Raw genomic sequence first — 22,467 nt, 5'->3', positions numbered from 1 at the left:
AGTATTCCATTACATCCATATACCACAAGTTATTCAGTCATACCTCAATTGATGGGCATTCCCTTGATTTCCAATTCTTGGCCACCACAAAAAGAGCTGCTATAAAGATTTTTGTACATGTGGGACCTTTTCCCATTTTTATGATCTCATTGGGAACCCTAGAAGCAGTATTGCTGGGTCAAAGGGTATGCACATTTTTGTAGCCCTTTGGGCATAGTTCCAAATTGCTCTCCAGAATGGTTGGATCAGCTCACAGCCCCACCAACAATGAATTAGTGTTCCAACTCTCCTACATCTTCTCCAACATTTATCATCTTCCTGTTTTGTCATATTAGTCAATCTGATAGGTGTCAAGAGTTGTTTTGATTTGCATTTCTCTAATCAATAGTGATTTAGAGCATTTTTTCATATGACTATAGATAGTTTTAATTTCTTCCTCTGAAAACTGCCTGTTCGTATCCTTTGATTATTTATCAATTGGGGAATGACTTGTACTCTTGTAAATTTGATTCAGTTCTCTATATATTTCAGAAATGGAACCTTTATTATAGACACTACTTGTAAAAATTCTTTCCCAGTTTTCTACTTCCCTCCTAATCTTGGTTGCATTGGGTTTATATATACAAAAACTTTTCAATTTAATGTAATCAAAATTATCCATTTTGCACCTTACCTCATTTATCACAGGAAAAAAACAAGTCATTTGCCAAGAGCTCCTGCTGTACCCCACTTCCTCAACTCATATCACTCAATGTCTTCCCCTACTTCTTCCTTTACCCCATCTCACATGGAGAAGTGGCCCTTCTCATTGACAAGGCAAAACTCTCCACATGCACATATGATTCCATCCCAACTTCTCCAGCAGACTGCCCCCCTCTAATCTTCATTTGTCTCCCATCTACTGACTACTTCCCTGTTTTCCATATCTTCTTCATCCTTAATCTGGTAATTAAACTCATCCTTAAACTCACTTGATCCAACCAACCTCACTATTATTCCATATCTCTCTCTACCATCCTAGACTTACTCTAATTTCACTCTCTTCTAAATCTTCTCCAGGATTCCAACATCATTACTCAATTGAAACTGCACCCAAAGTTGTCAGTGACCTCTTAACTGCCAAATCAAATAGCCTTTTCTCAATCTTCATTTTATTTTAACTTCTCTGCAAAATTTGACACAGCTGATTTCTTTCTTCTGTGCCCAGTGTTTGATACAGCTTGCTCCTTTAGGTTTTCCTGATATCGTATCTTGGTTCTTCTTCTATCTATAAGATTCATCCTTCTTGGTCTCCTTTGCTGAATCCTCCTTCAGGTCATACCCACTAATTGTAGGTATACCCCAAGGGAAGCTAGGTGGCACAGTGAATAGAGTGCCAGGCCTGAAGTCAGGAAGACTCATCTTCCTGAGTTCAAATCTGGCTTCAGACATTTACTAGCTGTATGACCTTGGGTCATACTTTACCCTGTTTGCTTCAGTTTCCTCATCTGTAAAATGAGCTGGAGAAGGAAATGACAAACGATTCCAATATCTTTGCCAAGAAAACCCCAAAAAGGGTTATGAAGAGTCAGACATGACTGAAATGTCTGACGAGCAACAACAACCACCACCCAAAAGTCTCTCCTGGACCCTCTTCTCCTCTCCCTCTATATTTTCTCAGTGATCTCATTAGCTCCCCTAGGTTCAAGTATCATGTTTTTGTGGATGATTCTCAAACCTCTTTCCTATTCTCAAGTCTCATATCTCCAACTGTCTATTAGACATCTCACACTCAACTGTCCCAAACTCTTTACTTTCTCTGTAATCTCTCCCATCTTCTGAATCTCTATTACTGTTGAGAGCACCACTTGCCCAAATTTACAGCCTAGTTATCACCTTTATTCTCTCTCACTCCACAAATTCCAACTACAGGCAAGTTCTGTTATTCCTACCTTCATAATATCTCTCCTGTTTCCTCTCCTCCCTTCTGGCACAGTAGCCACCTGGGACTATTACAAGAGCCCTCTGGTAGGTCTCCCTGCCACAGTTCTCTCCCTATTTCAGTCTACCCCTCCATGCAGCTATCACATTGATCTTCCTCAAGTGTAGGAATGTCATACCACTAAATTAATCAGTAAACTCCAGTGGTTCCCTGTTGCATCCAGCATGAAACAAAATCCTCTGCTTGGATTTTAAAGCCTGTTACAACCATGACCCCTCCTACATTTCCAGTATTCATGCCTTCTTACTAGGTGCTTCACACTTCTGAAATGCTCCTCCTCATCTCCTCCTCCTAGCTTCCTTGACTTATTTCAAGACTTGGCTAAAATCTCACTTTGGCTGTCTTTCTCACACACATTCTCTTCTGAGATTACTTTCCATTTATACCATATATATCTTGTATATACATACTTGTTTGCATATGGTCTCCTCCATTAAAATGGGAGCTCCTCAAGGGCAGGGACTGTGTTTTTGCCTGTCTTCATATCTGCAGTGCTTAGCAAAATGCCTAGAACATAGTATATGCTTAATAAATGTTCATTTACTGCCTGGTATCACTGAGTCAAAGAGTATGCACACATTGATGATTTTTGAGACATTATTCCAAACTGCCTTCCAGGACTGCTTAGACCAATTCAGAGGTCCACCCACAATACATTGATATGCCTGTATTCTTGAAACTTCTCAAACAATTCCTATTTTCCTCTCTTGTTATCTTTATCAATTTGATAAGTATTAAGTGGAACCTCAAAACTGCTTTAATTTGCATTTACTTAATTATTAATAGAGTATTTTTGTATGTCTATTGCTACTTGTATTTATTCCTTTGAAAACTACCTATTCATTTATCAGTTGGGGAATAGCTCTATTCTTATCAATTTGATCAGTTTCTTATGTTTTAGAACATGTGGAGACTATCTTGGAAGTGAGAGCTTAATCAAAAAAAACTCATAGTATTTTTTCCCAGATAACTGTTTTCCTTTTAATGTTAGGTGTATTGGTCTTGTTTGTGGAAAATCTTTCATGTTATGTAATCAAAACTGACCATTTTATATTCTGCAATCTTAACTCTTTTTTAATAATGAATTCTTTCCCTTGTCATAGATCAGAAATACAGTTTTTTTATTGCTCCTCTAAATTATGAATGCTGTAAATATACACAAGTAAGTTATGAATCCATTTGGAATTGCTTATTTTGGTGCCTGGTATGAGATGTTGTTATAAATTTAATTTCTGCCAGATTGCTTTCCAAATCTCCCAATAATACTTGTCAGAGTGGGTCTTTACCCCAGTAGTTGTGTTCTTTGAGTTACTCAAACACTAGACTTCTGAATTTATTTGCTTCTACATGTTGTGTATCTAACTTGTTCTACCTATTTCCTTTTCTATTTTTTTTAACCATTACCAAATCATTTTGACCATTACTGTTTAGTGTATACTTATATGTCTTGCATTGCTAGGCCTCCTCACTTTTTTTTCCCATTATTTCCCTTCAGATTGCTCACTTTTCCTTCCTCCAGACAAATTTTCTACTGTTGGTTTAAAAAGCCCCTTCCCCTACACTTAGGAGCAGAGTTCAAATAAGGAAAAGTCAAACTACAGGACTGTCTGAAGGGAGGAGGGGGAAAAGAAGTGGCTCTGTCCACATGAGGCTGGGGAGGCAGAAAGGGGGGCAGCAAGGTGTCTTCTCCAGTGAAATGCCCTGTCATTCTAACCTCTAGTTCCTGATAGGATAGGATCATGAGGCCATTTGTTTCAAAGAGAACTTAGATGTGATCTAGTACAGTCCCATCATTTTACAGACCAGGAACAGAGACCCAAACAGATTAAGCGTCTTGCCAGTATGTCACAGAGGTAGTAAGTAGCAAAGCTGAACTGCAACCCAGGTCTTCTGATTCCACATCCTGCTCTCTTTCCACTGTGCCAAACTAATAGAACTTAAGCTCCTTGAGGGCAGGGAACTATTTCATCATCGTTGGTTGTTGTTTGTTTGTTTGTTTGCCCCTGTGTAGTTAGCACCCAGGACAATGTCCGGCATGCAGGATAGCGCTTAGTAAAACTAATTACATATATTTACTGAGAAGGTTGGGATCACTGCCATGAGATGAAACTGACTAGTGATCATATTTTGTTCCTCACTATTCTAAGGCATTATCCAAACTCTTTGTACTATTTTGTCCAGTCAGTTCAATTGGCCAGGAAAACCAAAATTGCTGATCTGAGGCTGTTCTTGTAAATAAAACCAAAAAGAAGTCCTTATGAGGATTCAAAGAAAGCCAATTTAATAAACATTTAAGTGTCTCTTACATGCCACTGGGACTCAAAGATGAAAAGTGGCGTAATCCTGGTTGCCCAGGGAAATGCATTAGTTGGAACTTACCTAAGACTTATCAAGGCATTTGATGAAGTATCTCATGTTATTCTTGTGGAAAAGGTGAAGAGTTGTCAGCTTCAAAAGATAAAAGTTAGGTGGATCTAGAAATGGCTGAATGGTTGAACTCAGAGCTGTGATTAATGGTCTGATGTCATTTTGAAAGGAAATTTCCACTAGAGGGCCTCAGGAATCTGTACTTTGTTCTGTACCGTTTTAACATTTTTATCAATGCCTTGGATAAAGGTATAGATAGATGGCATCCTTATCAAAGCTGCAGATGGTTCAAGGCTGGGAAGGAGAACTAACACATGATTTGAGAGAGTCAAGATCAGAAACAATTTCTGAGAGCAGAAAGCTGGGTTAAATTCAATAAGATTCAATTTAGTAAGAATGTACGTAAAGTTTAACAGTTGGCTCAAAAAAAAGTTCAAGACACTTAGCATAGTATACTGATACGTAGAAGGCACTTAGTAAATGTTTGACTGAAGGGAATGGCTTCAACAGCATTTTGTCTGAAAATTATCTCCAGGTTTTAAAGAGCTGTGTAACATAGCCGTTAAAAAAGCTAGAACCATGTTGGAACGTTTCAAGAGAGGCAGAGCTTTCAGGGACCAGATAAATGTCCCACTGTACTCTGTCAGCTCTGCTTAAACCACATCTGAAGTATCCTGTTCAGTTCTAAACATCACAGTTTAGGAAGGTCAGCGACAAAAGGTCCTGGAGAGTTCATGCCACATTTGGACTGTCTGAAGGAACAGTGCACTCTGTTCTTCCCTTTTTAAATTCATATAGTCAGATTTACCACAATCTTTCTTATGAGCTATCCAATTATTAATAAGAATCTTAGACATACATTTTACATGTGTAAAAGATAAATAGTCTGTCCTTATGAATCCCTTATAATCAGTCTTTGGTATGTACCTTATATTTCCCTTAATTCTTTAAGGTTGAATCTTCTATTAAGTTCAGGATTTTTTTTAAAACAAAGTCTTGAAAGTCAGAGTTTATCAAATGATCATTTTTTTTTCCATTCAGGAAAATACTTAACTTTGCAGGGTATGATACTTTTGGCCAGAGCCCCAGTTCTTTTGCTCTTTGAAATATTGTGTTCTAAGACCTGTAGTCCTTGAATGTCTCTACTTCTAGGTCTTGTGAGATTCTAATTGTGGCACCATCATATTTAAATTGCTTTAATATTGAAGCTTTTAATAATTTATCCTTGAGCTGGTGCTTTCAGAATTTGATGATGATATTCCTGAGTTTTCCTCACAGAATCTCTTTTAAGTGGTGATCAATGGATTTTTTTCTATTTCTACTCCCCTCCCCTCCTTGTTCTAATGTTTCAGGACAATTTTCTTTAATTATTTCTTGTATTATTGAATCAAGATTCTTTTTTTGATCATAACTTTCAGTTAGTCCAATTATTTTCATATTTTTTCTTCTTGATCTATTCTCCAAATTTGTTTTTCATGTTTCACTTTCTCTTCTATTTTTTCATTTTTTCATATTTTGTTTAATTATTTCTTGATCTCTTATCATTTCACTAGCTTCACTTTGCCCAATTCTAATTTTCAAGGTGTCATTTTCTTCCTTAACATTCTGGATCTCCTTTTCTAATTAATTGACTTTTCTTTCATAATCTTCTTGTTTTTCTTGGATTATTCTTGTGTTTTTGTTTTTTTTAGTTTTTCCTCCATCTCTGTCATTTGATTTTTAAAGTTTTTTTAAAACTCTTCTATAAATTCTTTTGGGTCAGGTGACTATTTGATATTACTCTTTGGAGGTTTCTTTACCTCAGCATTTTTCTCTGAAGATGAACCCTGGTCATCTCTATTCCAGTAATAGTTTTCTATGGTTGGATTCTTTCTCCTTTGCCTGTGTGTTATGGTAATAGCTTAATTTTCATAATCACCTCTAGCCCTGGGGTATGGAAAATGGCTCCAGGTCTTCAGTTCTCCCCTCTCACCTGAAACCAAAGCCAAACCTCCAGCCTCCTATAAGTGCCCGCAGCCAAAGGCTTTCTGCCCTACTGCTTCTGTACTCACCAGGAGTGCACTGGTCCCTTCTTGCTCCCTGCCCAACTTCCACTCAATGGCTGTTTGTGGACCCTCTTGGCTTAGAGTGAATGTCAATAGTAACAGTTTCTCTTGGAAACAACAAACCTGAAGCTCCTGCCCCTCCCAGTGTGATGTATCTATTTATTTTTCCTCTTTTCTATTAAAGGGGCCATCCCTTTTGTATCCCTACTTTGTAAAGAGGTCTATTCCCTGAATGGGCATTACCTCACTTTAAGTGAGTAGCTGAAAAGGCCTTAGCCTAAAAGGCCAAGGTCTTGCATTGAATCCTGGACTGTCTTCAGGCATCCTGATGAATATCTGGTCACTGGATCCAGATGGCTCATGAAGAGAAAGTAAGGCTGGTGGCCTTGCACAGCCCTCCCTCATTTAAAACAAAGTCAAATGCAAGTCACACCATCATTTCTCTGATGTCATGGTCCTCTGAAAACGAAGGATGGACACAATAACCTTGCTCAAAAAGCTCTTTGCAGCACAGCTGGGTCTGGAGTTCCTTATGAGCAGAGGTTCCCTCAATCTTCTCAGACTCAAAAGCCCAACTCACCTCACCATCCCCAAGTTAAAAGTTAGCTTATCATTCATGTCACACTACTCCCTTCTCTCCCCTCTCTGCACACTTCCTACCACCAAAAAAAACTTCTGAGTGTTCATTAAAGCTCTGTCCTGGGCTCTCTTCTCTTTCTAGGCCCTTTCTCTCTTGACCTCATCCCAATGCAAATGACACACATATCTACGTACAAGTCATATTCTCTATCTCAAACAGACTCTGGATATAAAATGGAAGAAGATAGAATGAATTGGAAAGCAGAATCCAACAATGTGTTGTTTACAAGAAAAGCACTTGAAACTGAAAGAAGACTAAATGCCACTGACTCCCAATGCAGTGTTTCACACACTAACAGGCTGCCTCACATTTTCCAAGGCTTCTAGATGAAACTGGATAATTATGAAGTGTTTTACTTCAGTCAAGTAAAGGAGACAACTCTTAAAAATGTTCTCTCTTTTCATGGAAAAGTACTATATAAACCTATGAAATAAATACATTGCCAATGAGAAATGATGGAAATAAAAGTGTCAAGGGAATTGAAGAAATTTTGGCTAAGAAGCACTCAATAAAAAGTGATGTATAACTTCCTCATCCTTTTCCATTGCTATGGAGAAAGTGCTATTGATGATGCCTGTCAAAAGCAGAATCACTGCTAAAAATAATTTCTTGTGTTTTATAGAGTAAAACATATATGCATTAGATAGACTAGACCAGATGTCAGAAGGATAAGATGCCATAAGGAAAACCTTGGTTTTATAAAGTTTCATCTAATGATCCAAGCACAGCATACCAGGGGGAAAAAAAAACACCTGACATTTGAGGATTTCCAGAAACTTTAGTTTTGTCCAGCTTTGGGTGTGAATTTCTTCACTTGTCTTACACTGTGAGAACTTACAATGTGAACCATCAATGAGCATGGTTTTTTACAGGAACATTTAATTAAACAATTATTTTTTGCAAAATCCCTAATTAAGGGATACAACTACCAGCAAGCAAGATAGACCCTGACCTCAAGGAAGTTTAGATTCTCATGGGTAAAGAAGACCATGAAGGAGGAATGATAGGGAGGGGGTAGGGATGAGAAAGGTATTAACATCTGCGGCAGCATGATTTGGAAATAGCAATAAGGAGTACTCATGTAGAAAGGGACTCTGCTACCCACTTTTGTCAAACAAGATCTAAATTTTAAGACTCCTCTTGTAGATTTTTCTGGATTAATCCAGTCAGGTTTCAAGGATGGGGACTGGTTTATGTGAGCCCAGAACCCTTGGGAGGCCCTGAGCCACAGTTTATATATCTCATTTGATCCTCACAACAACCCCTTAAAGAAAGTACTTGTCAGCCCCATTTTACATATGGGGAAATGGAATTCTAAAAGATTAAGTGACTTGCACCTAGTTGCATAGAAGACAAGGGTCAAGAGGCAGATTTGAACCCAAATCGTAGGATCATAAATCCAGAGCTAGAAAAGATCTTAGAGGTCATCTTATCTAACCCTCTCATTTTATAAATGAAGAAAATGAGGCCTAAGCAGGTTAAGTGATTTGCCTAAGGTCACACAGAGATTAAATGACTCCAGAACCATTCTTCTTTCCACTGCACCATGCTTTTCTTTCTAATTCTACCTCCAACTCTCTTTCCCTGGGGCCATTCTGCCTCATATTCATACCTCCTGCATAAGAGTATAATCCAGTTCAAGAGTCCCACAGTCATCTAACAGTGCTACATTGGAGCTCTGTTAGCATAACTCTGCGACAGAAAACAAGCTTAAAGCTAAAAGTCTTAATTTTATAACTGAAAGATAAATAGGGTACCATTATAAGATTGAACTTTATGTCCATTATTGCGTTCACATAAAACCTTCCAATTAGCCTACTCTTTAGAAGTTAAATCAAGAAAAAGGAAAAATGGCTTTTACATTCGAGGTAGAGGGACTATGCTTTGTTCATTCTTTTGCCAGTAACTGGGAGTACAGAGACAGAACCCACACAATTTTTTTTCCCCTCACTTAAAGTTATACTGGTTCTACATATTACTTAGTCCCATAGTCACCTTTCCTCTTTAAGAAAGATAATTAACTAATTTATATAACCTCATAAGGCCTTTACTTAGGATTCTGTTTGGCTGCACTGTAAGACTTCCTTTGTGCTAGTACTGTCCAGTAAGTGACCTTTGATATTTTGCCCAGATAATAAGATGTACATCATTACTATCATTTATTAAAAGATGTCCCCATTCCCCTATAACCTTTCAGTATTAACTCTGTGGCCTTTGATCATTTTAAGAAAGTAAGCATGATATAAGAATGTATCTTTGCTTATAAAAAAAAAAGAGAAAAATTTCCGTAATACACACTCATATCGCAGTATTCAGAACATGCCCATCAATATTCAGCCAGCACTTTCCCCTGTCACATTTAGAGAAAATTACTGGAAAATCACTTATGTTCAGAACTCTCCCTGATGTTGGTCTGAGTTCAGGCACATTAACAATCCCTATTTCATGAAAACTTGCATCAAGGGAAATGGAAATTATTTTCTTCTGGGAACTCTGGTTGTGTCACTGTTAAGTCATACTATTAAATTGTCTGCATATTGGTGGGTCTTGGAGAGTCACAAACTCCATCTCTTGAAGTCTCTCCTATTTTTCCAACTGGATATTTGCCCTTAAATCATGCAAATCCCTAGATCCAGGTGCAACATGAACTACCCTCTGCAGGAAAGGGATTAAAGAGAAAAATATCAGATTTCCTCAACATTTCAACTGGAAGCTTGGAAATGACTATGTTGTTGTCTCCCTTTGTGGATTATGTAATGGCAAAACCATATTGACCTCCCAAACAAGCCACTTTGCCGGCTCTTTAACAGATGTGTATGATACATACGATTTAGTGAAAGGAAGCCCATTATGGGTTGATCCGTTTATAATGAAGTCATGTCTCTAAAATGACCACAGACAGCTTACCTTGTTATATTAAAATTCTTACAAAACTGAAGACTGCATGAAGAAATGTGTTATTTTATTTTTTGGTTGTAGAGGTGTAATATTTCTCCTGAATATTTTACTTATATAGATTCAAATCAAATTAAGAGGAATTCACAAGAGCGATTATACTGACCACCTAAATTTAGAAATCTTTCATTTAGTAAGCCTATGATAGCTGCCATATCAAACTGACACAGCCTCATAATAAGCACAGCCATCCAACAAGGTTATGGAATGCAATATTCTTGGTAGTCAAATATTTTGTTTAGGAAACAACTGCAATTCATACGTAACTGGCCAATGAAAGAAGAAGCATATTCAGAGGACAAAAATGGATGCTTAGTCAGCCTCCTTCTGAATGATTCGATGGTTATCTCTTGTCAGGAGAATATATAATCAGGAAAACCTGGGGGGCAACTAGACTTCTTTTCTCTTAGGTTGCCTGAGTGTGGAGAACAAACAGTGGTGGGCCTCTAGGTGAGGCAGGACTGAAAGCTCCCTCCCTGACCTAGGCCAACGCCTATGAGCTTCTGTCTCCATTGTGTCTATTTTTTTATGCTTTTAGGTGATATAAAGGAGTATTGATGATGTGTGTGACCTTGTAAGCTTCAAAAGATCAAAAGAGTGAGGAACCAAAGGGCCAGGCACTGGAGGCCACACCAGAGTTTGCTGGCATCCAAACCCAATAAGCCCCCACAGACCTAAGATTGTACAGGCAGATCAACCTGGTAGAACAACCACTATGCCCTGACTCAAGGGAGAGACTCATCCAGCAGCTAAGCTAAACTGCATGTGAAAGGGAATGTACTGAGGAAAAAACCTGTAGTAACCCTGTAAATCTGAGCCCACTCTCCCCACAGACCAAGGTAGTATAGGGGAAAGTCTACCTCAATTTGGAGGGGCTTTTTGAACATTGTATCTTGCTAACTGATGCTATTAAGGCTGTAATCACTTTGCCAATCAATGAAATAAGTACGGTGCTAACTCTAACTGGCAACTGATATTAGGAAGAACATACCAGAATGGGGGCTTGAGCCAATAACTTTAGAAAGTAAGAAAGAAAATTAAACAAGAGTAAGTGACGAAGTAAACCTCTTACTGCCTCAGTGGGGTAACCCTAGAATTCTAGCCAGCACTCTGGAGACACAATATATCAGTGATAGTGGGAGCTGGGAATAAGGACCACCAAAATTCATTTATACGGGCTACGTAATATAATGTGGATTGCCAACATACAAAGAATGAGACACTAATAACTTATTTGACCAATAATTTCACTGACGTAAAGAATTCTTAGGCATGCAACAAATGCTTGTTGAATGAAACTCCCTCCACTGATACAAGCTGACAACTGGCCCCCAATTTATAAGTCTTTTAAGAATTTCCTGAAGAGGAAGGCTGAGAGGCTAAATGACCTGGACACTGCCATACAGCTAGTGTCAAAGACGTGATTTGAATTTAGATTTATCTTAACTCTGAGGTTAGTCCTCTTTCCACTGTACAATACTGCCTCTTGAACTGATCACATAAAGATACTGAAGGTAACTTAATTTTCCTTTAGGACTGGAATTTTAGAATCATTCACTGACTCATGAATATCATTATGTACACCAAAAATTATAGGATCTCAAGCAGAAAAGGACCATAGAAATAAACTAGTCTGATTCTTTCATTTTGATGAGGCCCAGAGAAGTTCAGTAATAAAATGACTCAGATTTATTAGGCCTTTTAAGTTTTGCATAGTGAACGACTGACCCAAGGTGACACAGGTATAACCATCAATTACCATAGGATCTGGCTACAAATTTAGTGTTCTTTCCAATACAGTGTGCACTGTACTATAAAAATGTTGATTAGTAAGAGGTTCTGGTTATTCATATACAAGCTAAGTCAGCTATATTTATGTTTTGTCAAGTTTCTTGACCCAAAAAAATGATACAGCATGTGCAACTGCACACATCAGAAAAAAATTACTAAGTTTAAGAGATGAAAATGACTTTAGAAGTCCCCAGTCTAATTCCATAATTTCACAGATAAGGGAACTGAGGCATATAGATGACAAGTGACTTGTCTGAGGTCACAGAGTGGAAAGAGTGCTGGACTTAGAGTGACAGCAAGGGATTCAGATCCTGGCTTTGTCATTTATAGAACCAAGAAGAAGTCCCTTCACCTCTCTGGACCTCGGCTGCTTCATCTGTAACATCTGGAGATTGAACAAAGTGACCTCTAAGGTCTATCCCAGCTCTAATTCTACAGTCCTGTGATCCAATAAGATTTATCAAGTACCAATTACACCATAAGGCACTAAAGATACAAAGATAAAATATGATGGCCTTTATTCTCCCAGAGATCACAATCTAATAGTTTTGCTATGACATCTACATAAATAAAGACATGTAATAATGATGTAAGATATGATGTGGTAAATGTTCAAGAGAAATTGAGACAAAGTACTGTAAGGACATTTGAGGCTGAAGTGATTAAAGATGTGGGATCAAGGAAGGCTTCATGAATAGGTGGCACCTAAGCGAGGCCTTGAAGGAAGAGAAGGATTTTGATAGATGGAGAGGTAAAGGAGGCTGATCAGTCTGTTCAAAATAAGGAATTTTCTTACACTCTGACAACAGTGTGAAGAAATTCCCCAAAACCCTGATGGGATTACCAGATCACAAAATGAGACGACTGAGAGATTCAGGGAACTGATGGAGCTGCCATGTTACTGGGAGCTCTTAAAAAGTGACAATCAGTACTAAGGAAAGTCAGTCAAGAAAAGAGTCAGCTATGGAAGAAGAATCCAGCTCTTGAGGAAACTTTTAAGGACTTGCTCTTTACCCTTTTGTGCCTCTTATAGAAAGGGAGATGGGGGGAAGGGAAGAAGGGAAAGAGGAATTTCTGTTCCTTCCTTCCAACAATGGCAGAATTCATGGCTATAGGAGAATAATGGGGTCATCAATAGAAGAGAGAAGACGTTGAATTCAGTTTTGGACATGTTTAGTGTGAGGTGACAGATGGATATCCAGGTGATGTGAAACTCAGTCCTCCTTCCACAAATGAGGAAATAAGTGGAAGCTATGTGCCCTGGTCTCCACAAAAACACAAAATGAATTAGCAAATGAGAAACTTTACTCATTTGATCTTCCTTGGGTGGAGCACTTCCACCTAAAATCTCAGCCCAGAATCCTCCTCTCCCTGAATCCCTATGCCACCTCTGCATCTCTGTGGAAAGGTAGAGTTGAGAGGCAAGGTTCTCTGGTACACAATAGATTTGTTTGAAGTTTTAAAAAATGCTCTATTGGGCAGTTTCTGGAGCCCTAAAGATCTCCAGGAGTAGAATAAGATGTGGTTTTATTTCTCCCCATCCCCCACCAAGGGAAAAAAAGTAGCATAATGAAACAGAAAGAATACAGGATTAGGAGTCAGAGACCTTGGGTTTGAATCTTCTCTCTGTCACTTTGTGATCAGCATTGTCACTTGCATTTGTATAGTTCTTTTAAGTTTTGCAAAGTGCTTTGCAAATATTATCTCACTTTATCCTCAAAATCCTGGGAGTTAGATATTATTCTCCTCATTTTATAGATGAGAAAACTGAGACAGGCAAAGGTGAAGTAATTTGCCTGCAGTCACCCACCTATACTGTCTGAGGCTGGATCTGCACCAGAGGCAGCTAGCTAATTGACAAAGTGGATAGAGTACCAGGTCTAAAGTCAGGAAGACTCCTCTTCCTGAGCTCAAATCTGGCCTCAGACACTATGTGACCTTGGGCAAGTCACTTAACCCTGTTTGCCTCAACTTCCTCATTTGTAAAATGAGCTGGAGAAGAAAATAGCAAGCCACTCAAATATCTTTGCCAAGAAAACCCCAAAATGGGTCATGAAGAATCAGATATGACTGAAAAACGAATGAAATAATTTTTCGACTCCAGGTCCAGAGTTCTACCTCTCACAATGTAAGTCATTTCATCTCTATGGACCTCAGTTTCCTCATCAGTAATAATATTTTAATAGCTAACATTTATATAGCACTTAACATGTGCCAAGCACTGCTCTGACACAACAATCCTGAGGGATAGGGGCTATTATTATCCTCATTTTATAGATGAGCAAACAGAAATAAAATGATTTGCCCAGAGTCACACAGCTAATATCCAAAGTCAGATTTGAAATCTAGTCTTCCTGACTCCAACTGATTTATCCATTGTGCCATATTGGACTCAATGATCTCTTAGGTTCATTCCAGCTCTAAATTATCCTATGAATCTAGGATTGAAGGAAGAGAGACGGTAAGGAAATTCCTTACATAAAATATTGATCATTTGAGGGCAATAGAACATATGTACTGTATCCCTATGTTGTGATTCACCTAAATAATACTAAAGCATCTTGGTCAAATAGTGTCTGTTACTTATGATGTATATTTCTATTCATAAGTTCATGAAACCAGAGCTGCTCACAAAAGATAATATTTTTTTTTAATTTTCATGGGTCATAATTAGCATCATGAGAGTGAAAAAGAGTAGACACAATGGCAGACTAAGGCAAAAACCCAGGAAGGTAAGGAACAGGAAAATACCTAGGGGCTTTCCTAAATACCAGCGGGCAGGATCTAACTCACAAAGAAGGTAAAATTTCCTGGGGCTGTGAGCTGAAAGTGCTGAGTAGGTCACTCCCCTATCAGTGAAAAGGCTGCATAGCAGCTGAAGACCAGCAGATGGCAGCAGAAAGCAGCTCAGAGGAGGCACCCAGCAGAGAGGACTTTGGGGAGAGGCTAACAGCATGCAGTGAGGCAAAAACAACACAACAGAAAGAGATGTTTGTAGTGACGAGGACATCAGTGACAAGGCAGGGGGCCAACAACAAGACAGAGAAGGATCCCAGCAGGGATGCTGCTTTAGCTACACATTTTTGCCAATAATGTGTCTCCTTTGGCCCTATATGTGGGAGAATCTCTTTTCACTTATTTTATGAAATATAAATTCTTTAAACTAAAAGTCACTAGTTAATCTATTCAAAGAAAATACATCAGTGCATATTTGTCAGCATTAGAGTAGATCTGGATCTGAACTGGCCTTTAAAATTTAGCTTTGATAGTTAGGGGGTACTAGATGGAAAGGGATAAGATCTAGGATAATGGGGAGTTTGTTAATGACAGGCCAGGATGAAGGGCGCCCTTTCCCTCCCCCAACTCAGCCACCTCTGCCCAGAATACATAGAAGGCAATCTATGTATACCTTAAGTACCTTATTATTTTTAATTTTTTTTAAAGATAAATAAAAAACAGCAAAACTAGTCAATACATCAGAAAAAGTCTAAAAATAGGTGCAATGTATAACAGTTTGTGTACCTCTCACCCCTGAAAAGGGTGGAGGTGTGTTCTCATCTCTTCTTTGGAGCCATGCTTTTTTTTGTAATTTTGCAGTATTCACTTTCGATTTTTTTAAAACTTTTTTTTTACTTATACTGTTGTAGTTACTGCGTATATTGTTTGCTTGGCTCGGCACCAGTTCATATTTCCAGCGTCTCTGTATTCTGTACTCCTCATATTGATCATTTCTTATTGCCCAGTAATACTACATTATAGTAGTATCTGTTTAGCCATTCCCTCATGAATAGGCATTTACTTTGTTCCCAATTATTTACTGTCACCAAAAAAGGTCTTCTATAAACATTTTAGTGTCCCTAGGGACTTACTTCTTTTCAATGGCCTCTTTGGACATCATGTATCTGGTTATTTACATGCTGACTTCTACATTAGAATGTGAGATTCTTGAGGTCTCAGAGTGCACTCTTGCCTAGCTTTGTATCCCAGTATTGAGCACAGTACCTGATATACAGTAAGTGCTGAGTAAATGCTTGTTGATTTCACTGATTGAGCCCACACTGAACTCCAGGTCTTCTGAATCCAATTCCAATGCTCATTCTGCCCACCACCATTATCTCTACTGTACAAATAAGACTAATGCAAATCTATTTAGAGAGAAACACTTAGGGCTCTACACCAGGATTACCCTGCAAGTCTTTCCTCTTATATGATTCAACCAAGTTCCTTGGTTTTAGCTTCTCTATTTCATCACTTTTCCCAGTGTCATTTCCCCTCCAAAAGCCACACTTTAGGGCATAATATACTTTTTAGCATTTTCAAGGCAGTAGTTCTCAAACTTGTTTAGTTTACAACCTATCAAGGATCTAACAAGATATTTGTAAAAGCACTTAAGATAGTGCCTGACATACAGCAGGTGCTTTATAAATGCTTTTTTTAAGCTGGGCAAAAGAACTTGCAAGATACCTACCTCACTTAGCCAGTTATTGGTGAGGAATAGAAACTCCAAACCTCACTGAAAGAAATGAGAGTTAGTGATACGTCAGATTGGATACCAATATATTGTTGCCTAAGTTTTATTAAATATAAGTAAATCCCTCATTCACATCTGGAACAATAATGACATTGTCATATTATAAACAGGAATGCTACAACAGACCAGACCAGCTGGAGCACCTTGATGGACCATCATCATTCTCTGCCTCACATTTTGAGAATGACTGGCTTAAGATAAGAGAATTTCAAGAGCTGCCAGGGAAAGCTGAAGATTTTCAAGAGGCATCACAATGAGGTTTCTGATGACATCAAGGGTGACAAATGTCTAAACATCAAGATGCCAAAAAAAAAAAAATCAAACCAAAATGGGATAATCTAGTTTAGGCCCTAACTATTTCTCACCAAATTTTAGTACCTAATTTTTTCTCCCATTCCAATCTATCCTATACAGTACACCAATATATCAATGTTATTATCTGTGATCTCCCTGGGTTGTTCAGTCTACCTGCAGCTACTCATCCTGTGTGACTCTTGTTCAGGTCCCTCTGTAAATATCCCAAAGAAGATCCACCCAAAATGATCTTGCTCTATCTCTTCACAATATGTGGGTACCAATGCAGCAAGAAGGCTCTCCATCTGTTATCCCTCACTCTCACCACATGATGAAATCACCTCCTTTCTCTGATCATATGTCTCTTTGATGATCTTTTATGTCACTCTGTATATGTCTGTTGCATGCTATAAAATGTATCTTCCTGAAATATCATTTTCATCATTTTAGTGCTGAAACCTGCTCAAAAAATCCATTGTGGCTCGCTATTGCCTAGAGGAGAATGTCCAAATTCCTTTACCTAACCTTCAAAACCTTCTGTAATACTGCCCCAATCTGCCAATCTTATCTCCCACTACTGCCCTACTACCACTCTAGCTAAACTGCTCTATATGCTGTACCTTCAATATAACTTTCATTTTGTCACCTCAGCACCATCATGTACATTATTCTCTTCATCTAGAATAGCATCCTTTCCCCCTACCACTTATTTAAAGGCAAAGGAATATGTGTATTTACAGATACAAAGTGAAGAAAACTGAATCAGAATAACATACACAGGTTCTAAATGACTATATTTATAGTTTTTTTAAAGCAATAAAATAAAGAAAAAGCAATGAAGAAATAGCACATGAAGAAATAGGCATGGAGAGGGACTATTTCTTTAACCATCTTATTAGAGTTAATAGGAATAGGGGCTACACCTGTTACTTAATTGGTATATGGATGTCCCAGGTGAGCACCTTCTCTGCAACTTCAGGTTTCTAGAGAAATGAGAAATGACTTGCCTTGAGTCACACAAGCCAATATGTGTCAGAGGTGGGAATTCAACCCAGGGTGTTATAATAGTGTATTAATGTATAGTTATATATACATATATTGTATGTCATAGTGTACTAATAATGTTACTGTATTGAACATACATCATTGCATCACAATACATTAATATTATCACTATTATATTCTGTGTGGAAAATGAAATTATAGGCTATTCTCCAGTTTTATACTGGGAGTCCCAAAGATGTTAGTGCAGTTTTAGGCTCCAAATGCTTAATTTTATTAATGATATTTGAGGAAATTTGAGGGTGGTCTGTTATGTTCAAAGTAATATAAATCTTAGAATGAGCAAAAGAGGGCGTCCTTGCCCCAGTCACTCACCAGGCAGAAAAGGTTGCCCCCCAGCGGCGAGTTCGAGGATTCCGCGGCGTCCTTTGGGCCTCCCTGCATCTCTGCCGGACGTTGTTAGGGATAAATAAGTGGAGAGGAAGAGGAAAGAGGATGGGCTGCTAACTTTTTCCCTTTTTCATTGGCTACAGCGCCTGTCAATCAACAAGAAACCCACTGCATACTAGAACAACCAATGAAAATTGTCACTGACTGATCTGGTGCTGATCGACAGGGCAGCCAGCCAATGGCATTATAGGAGAAGGCACCCCGGAGAGAGACACCAAAATTCAGTTCTGAGAGACAAAAAGGATGATTCTTCTCTTCAACTCTACGTTTCTAATTTCTTTGTTTTCTGGAACCACTTCTTAAAATAAAATAAAAAACTCCCAGTGCCTCCCAGTTGCCCTTGGGATCCAACCTTTCCAGAGTTTCTATATGCTACTCCCCCCTTCATTGCGTCTTCAGCGCAGATTGTTTCTCAGATAAAATATCCCATTTCCCCGGGTTCTCGCCTTTGCACCTGGGACTCAGGCTAATCTAGCTTCCTTCGAAGCTCAGCTCAAGCTGCCGGACGCCCTCACTCGCAACCCCATGTGCTAATAGTTACTTTGTATTTCCTTTACAGACGTTTGTAAGTATCTTTGTGTTCGTAATTGATTGTCCATATAGAACGTAAGCGTCTTGAAGGTATGGAGTGTTTCACTTCATGTCATTGTATGTATCCCCGGTACCAAGGCAATGCCTGCCACATATCAGACACTTGGTAAATGCTTATGGATGAATGGATTGAAATTGAGTAATCGGCATGAAATTCATCCATGAGGACGCTGGTGTTATCTCTCCAGTTAAATATTTCTCAGGAGAATGGATCAAGGTTCTATACTTTCTTCTCTCTCCATAGTTAGACAGAATAATAATAAAATTCATCTAGAGGGGAAAAAATCAGGAATTTTAAGAGAAAATTTTTAAAATAGGAATGAAGAGGGCCGCAACAATTTCAAATCACATAACATATAGCAATAATAAAACAATTTAACACTAATTTAAAAAATTTTTAATTTAAGTTAAATATAAAAATTTTTTAAAGAAAAAGGAACAAAATGAATAAACAACTCAGAGGGAAATTAATATAATATAATGTTTGAGAAAAGCAAAAACAACAGTTACAAAGATAAGGACTCTCTATTTGACAAAACTTGCTGGGAAAGCTGGAAAGTAGTCAGGAAGGTTTAGACAAACACAAACTCCAAATGGATACATTGGGTATCTATATATAAAATACGTGGAGGACAACGGGAGAAGACTCTTTCACTGCTGTGACTGGAGTGGGGAAGAGAAGAACAACTTTTTATCTAACAAAGGCAGGAGGGATGGGGAGAGAATAAGCATTCATATAGTATCTACTCTTGCCAGGCACTGTGTTAAATCTCATTTGAAAAGGGATAGTGATGTTCATAAAAAAAAAAAAAAAAAAAAAAAAGATAATATTAATTACATCAAAAACTTTAAAAGCAAAATAAATGCATTTAGAATCCCAAGGTAAACAATTAATTGGTCAAAAAAAATCTTCATATCAAGTTTCCCTGATATAGCTCTACATGTGAGATATAAATATACAAAAATTGACAAGAACAAGAGCTATTCCCCAGTAGATAAAGGGCCAAAGAATATGAACAGGCAGTTCCTAACAGAAGAAATACAAGCTACCAACAACCATATTAAAAATGTTCCAAATCACTAAACAATAAGAGAAACAAAAATCCAAACAATAAATCCTATCTCACATTCATTAGATTGACCAAGATTACAAAAAAAAGCAAAGTAGCAACCATTGGAGAAGTTTTGGGAGAATAGGCACAGTAATGAATTATTGGTGGAACCAAGTTGGTTCAACAGTTCTGGAAGACAATTTGGAACTTTACCCACCTTCTTTTCCACCCCTCCTTAATCTTAGAGCCTTTATTCTCAGATTTTGTTTCCAATTTATCCTGTAAATATTCTATTTGTCATCACCATTTGCATATTGCCTTCCCCATTACAGTTCCTTGAGTCAGGGACTGTTTTTTTTCCCCTTCTTTTTATCCTAAACACTTAGAACAGTATTGGCACACAGTAGGTACTTAGTAAATATTTGTTAACTGACTGATTTTACTCAAAAAAGCCACTTAACTGCATATTCTCTTTGACCCACCAATACTACCCTTTAGGTACTGTTAATATTTAATATAAATTTTAGACTTTAATAAGGGCCAAAGTTTGAATTAAGAAGAGTCTGGACCTAATAGTCTCCTTTGTTTAGAGGATGCCTACACCTTGGGTTGTGAATAAACATTTCAAAGGCCTGTTTAGGACAGGATGTTTGCAGTCTGGGTGATGGGACTTTTCCTTGCCTTGAATCACAAAGGCACGCTAAGAAGGAAGATGCCCATAGCCTGGGATCACAAAACCCAATTACAATGTGTTTACAATGTGAGAACTCCTTTCTCATGGCCAAATGTACTTAAGACAGTCAATTTCTGTACTAAGGCAGCCAGTTCTGATCCTGGCTCCATAGCGCTATGTAGCCGTTTTCTTTATAGGGAATTGATTAATTAATTAAATCATAAAATGTATGCATTTATCCTGTTGCCTTTTCTCTAACCAAGTTTTCAGGTCAACAGTACGTACACCAGAGACATCAAAGACAGGGAGAAGAAGCCAATATAAAAATTGTCATACTGGCCCTTTTGTTGTGGCAGAGAATTGTAAAATTGAAAATGGATTTTAATTGTTTTTAAGATAATCAAGCTGGCACGTGTTTAATAATTTCTCACACTGTGTAGATTCAAACTCCTTACCTTTGTAACTTCAACCTTCTCCTACAGGCCCAAGAAATTTGCTTGTTACTATCTCAACTTAGGATTCTATTACAGTGTGAAGTGAATTTCCATTTTTATTTTGTCTACTTCTTTAACCTCACCTGTGCAGGTCACCAGCCTCACTTCTCCTCCAGAGCTATCTGAATCCAGTGACTAGAGAGTCAAGTGCGAATCATGTCATCATTTCTCTGATGGCAGGGTCCTCTTTGGCAACGAAGGATGAACACAATCCTGTAAGTAGGTGCAGCTGGCTGAATGGGGACCCAGCTAGCTGGGTAACTCAACTCCTCCTCTCCTCTATGCCACCCCCTCCTCATCCTTCTCCTCTCCAAAGGACAATAAATTTGGATGGCCAAAAGATACCCAGTTGACTTGGGTTTTACTGGTCCCTTCCCTTCCCTTTCTCCTTTTCTGTCCTGTCCAGTCCTCTCCCCAAACCTTAAACTTACTGTACTCGGAAACTGGGACACCAATGGGCCCCAGCCTAAGGGCTTCTCTAGACCCTCCTAGCTTTAGAGTGATTATCAATAGTAACTGTTGCTGTTTCCCACCCAGCCTGATATCTTTCTTTTTCTTGGTCTCATTAAAGGGGTTGTGCCCTGGCTACTTCTTAAACAGGCCTATTCAATAAATGGGCGTTGCCTCACCCTAAATGAATACCTGCAAAGACCTTGGCCTAAAGTGTTCAAGGTCTCCTAGTGCATCCTGGATCATCTCCAGTCATCCTGATGAATATCTGGTCACTGAATTCAGATGGCTGTGGAGGAGAAGTGAGGCTGGTGACCTGCATAGCCATCCCTCACTCAAAACAAAGTCAAGTACAAGTCATGTCATCATTTCTCTGATGGCATGGTCTTCTTTGGCAACAAGGACTAATACAAACCTCACCCACTACACACTTAATTCAAATTCAGGTTAATTCAATCAAGCTGGAGGTAGCAGATTACACCTAAATGAGTAGACTAATCCTATCAATTGAGGATTACTCCCACTTCACACTGAGAAAGAAATGGGGAGGTACTGAGGTGACCAAAAAAAAAAAAAGAAAGAAAGAAAATGAGGATTATAATAATGTAATGTCAAACCAATAGAAGACACATTTATAATACTGAGATTTTTCTCTCTCATCTTGCTAATTGTTACAAAAGACCCTGTCAACTCTTTCTCAGGGTCTTTGGTCATTGAAAGAGGTCACTGACTCAATTTATTGGTTTACTGATAGCCCAATTAATAAATGATCATGCTCAAAATCTTGTCTCTTAATTTTCAAAGGTAACAGAACCGGAAACAAAGTAGATGCCCATCAACTGGGGATTGGCTGAACAAACTGTGGTATTTCAAGGTAATAGAAATCAGTAGGAAAATTTTAATGTAACATTCAATGAAGAAAAGAAATGGAAAGCTTTGTATAAACTGATGAAGAGTGAAATCTGTAGAATTCAGAGAACAATTTATACAATCACCATAATAATCATGAAAAGGAAACAATGTTGAAAAACTTCAGATCTCCTGACCAAGTAGTAACAAATTATGACTTCGAAACACTGGTGATGAAACATACCTCCCATTTCTTGGCAGAGAAATGATGCACCAGACTAGAGACAGAAGAAACATGCATT

At 38.2% G+C, this 22,467-nt stretch overlaps 1 long non-coding RNA gene across 1 annotated transcript in view; it reads right to left on the bottom strand.

The window, feature by feature from the left end:
• LOC140529609 (uncharacterized) overlaps positions 1–18,061 on the bottom strand; it is a 196,585-nt gene extending 178,524 nt beyond the window's left edge. Inside the window, exon 1 of the long non-coding RNA XR_011975612.1 lies at positions 17,982–18,061. This is a non-coding gene — a long non-coding RNA (uncharacterized lncRNA). The remainder of the gene's footprint in view (positions 1–17,981) is intronic.
• Positions 18,062–22,467: the final 4,406 nt, after the last annotated feature.

Source organism: Notamacropus eugenii, chromosome 2 (genome assembly GCF_028372415.1).
Source record: "Notamacropus eugenii isolate mMacEug1 chromosome 2, mMacEug1.pri_v2, whole genome shotgun sequence".
NCBI classification, from domain to species: domain Eukaryota; kingdom Metazoa; phylum Chordata; class Mammalia; order Diprotodontia; family Macropodidae; genus Notamacropus; species Notamacropus eugenii.
This window is presented reverse-complemented; position numbering and strand designations above follow the sequence as displayed.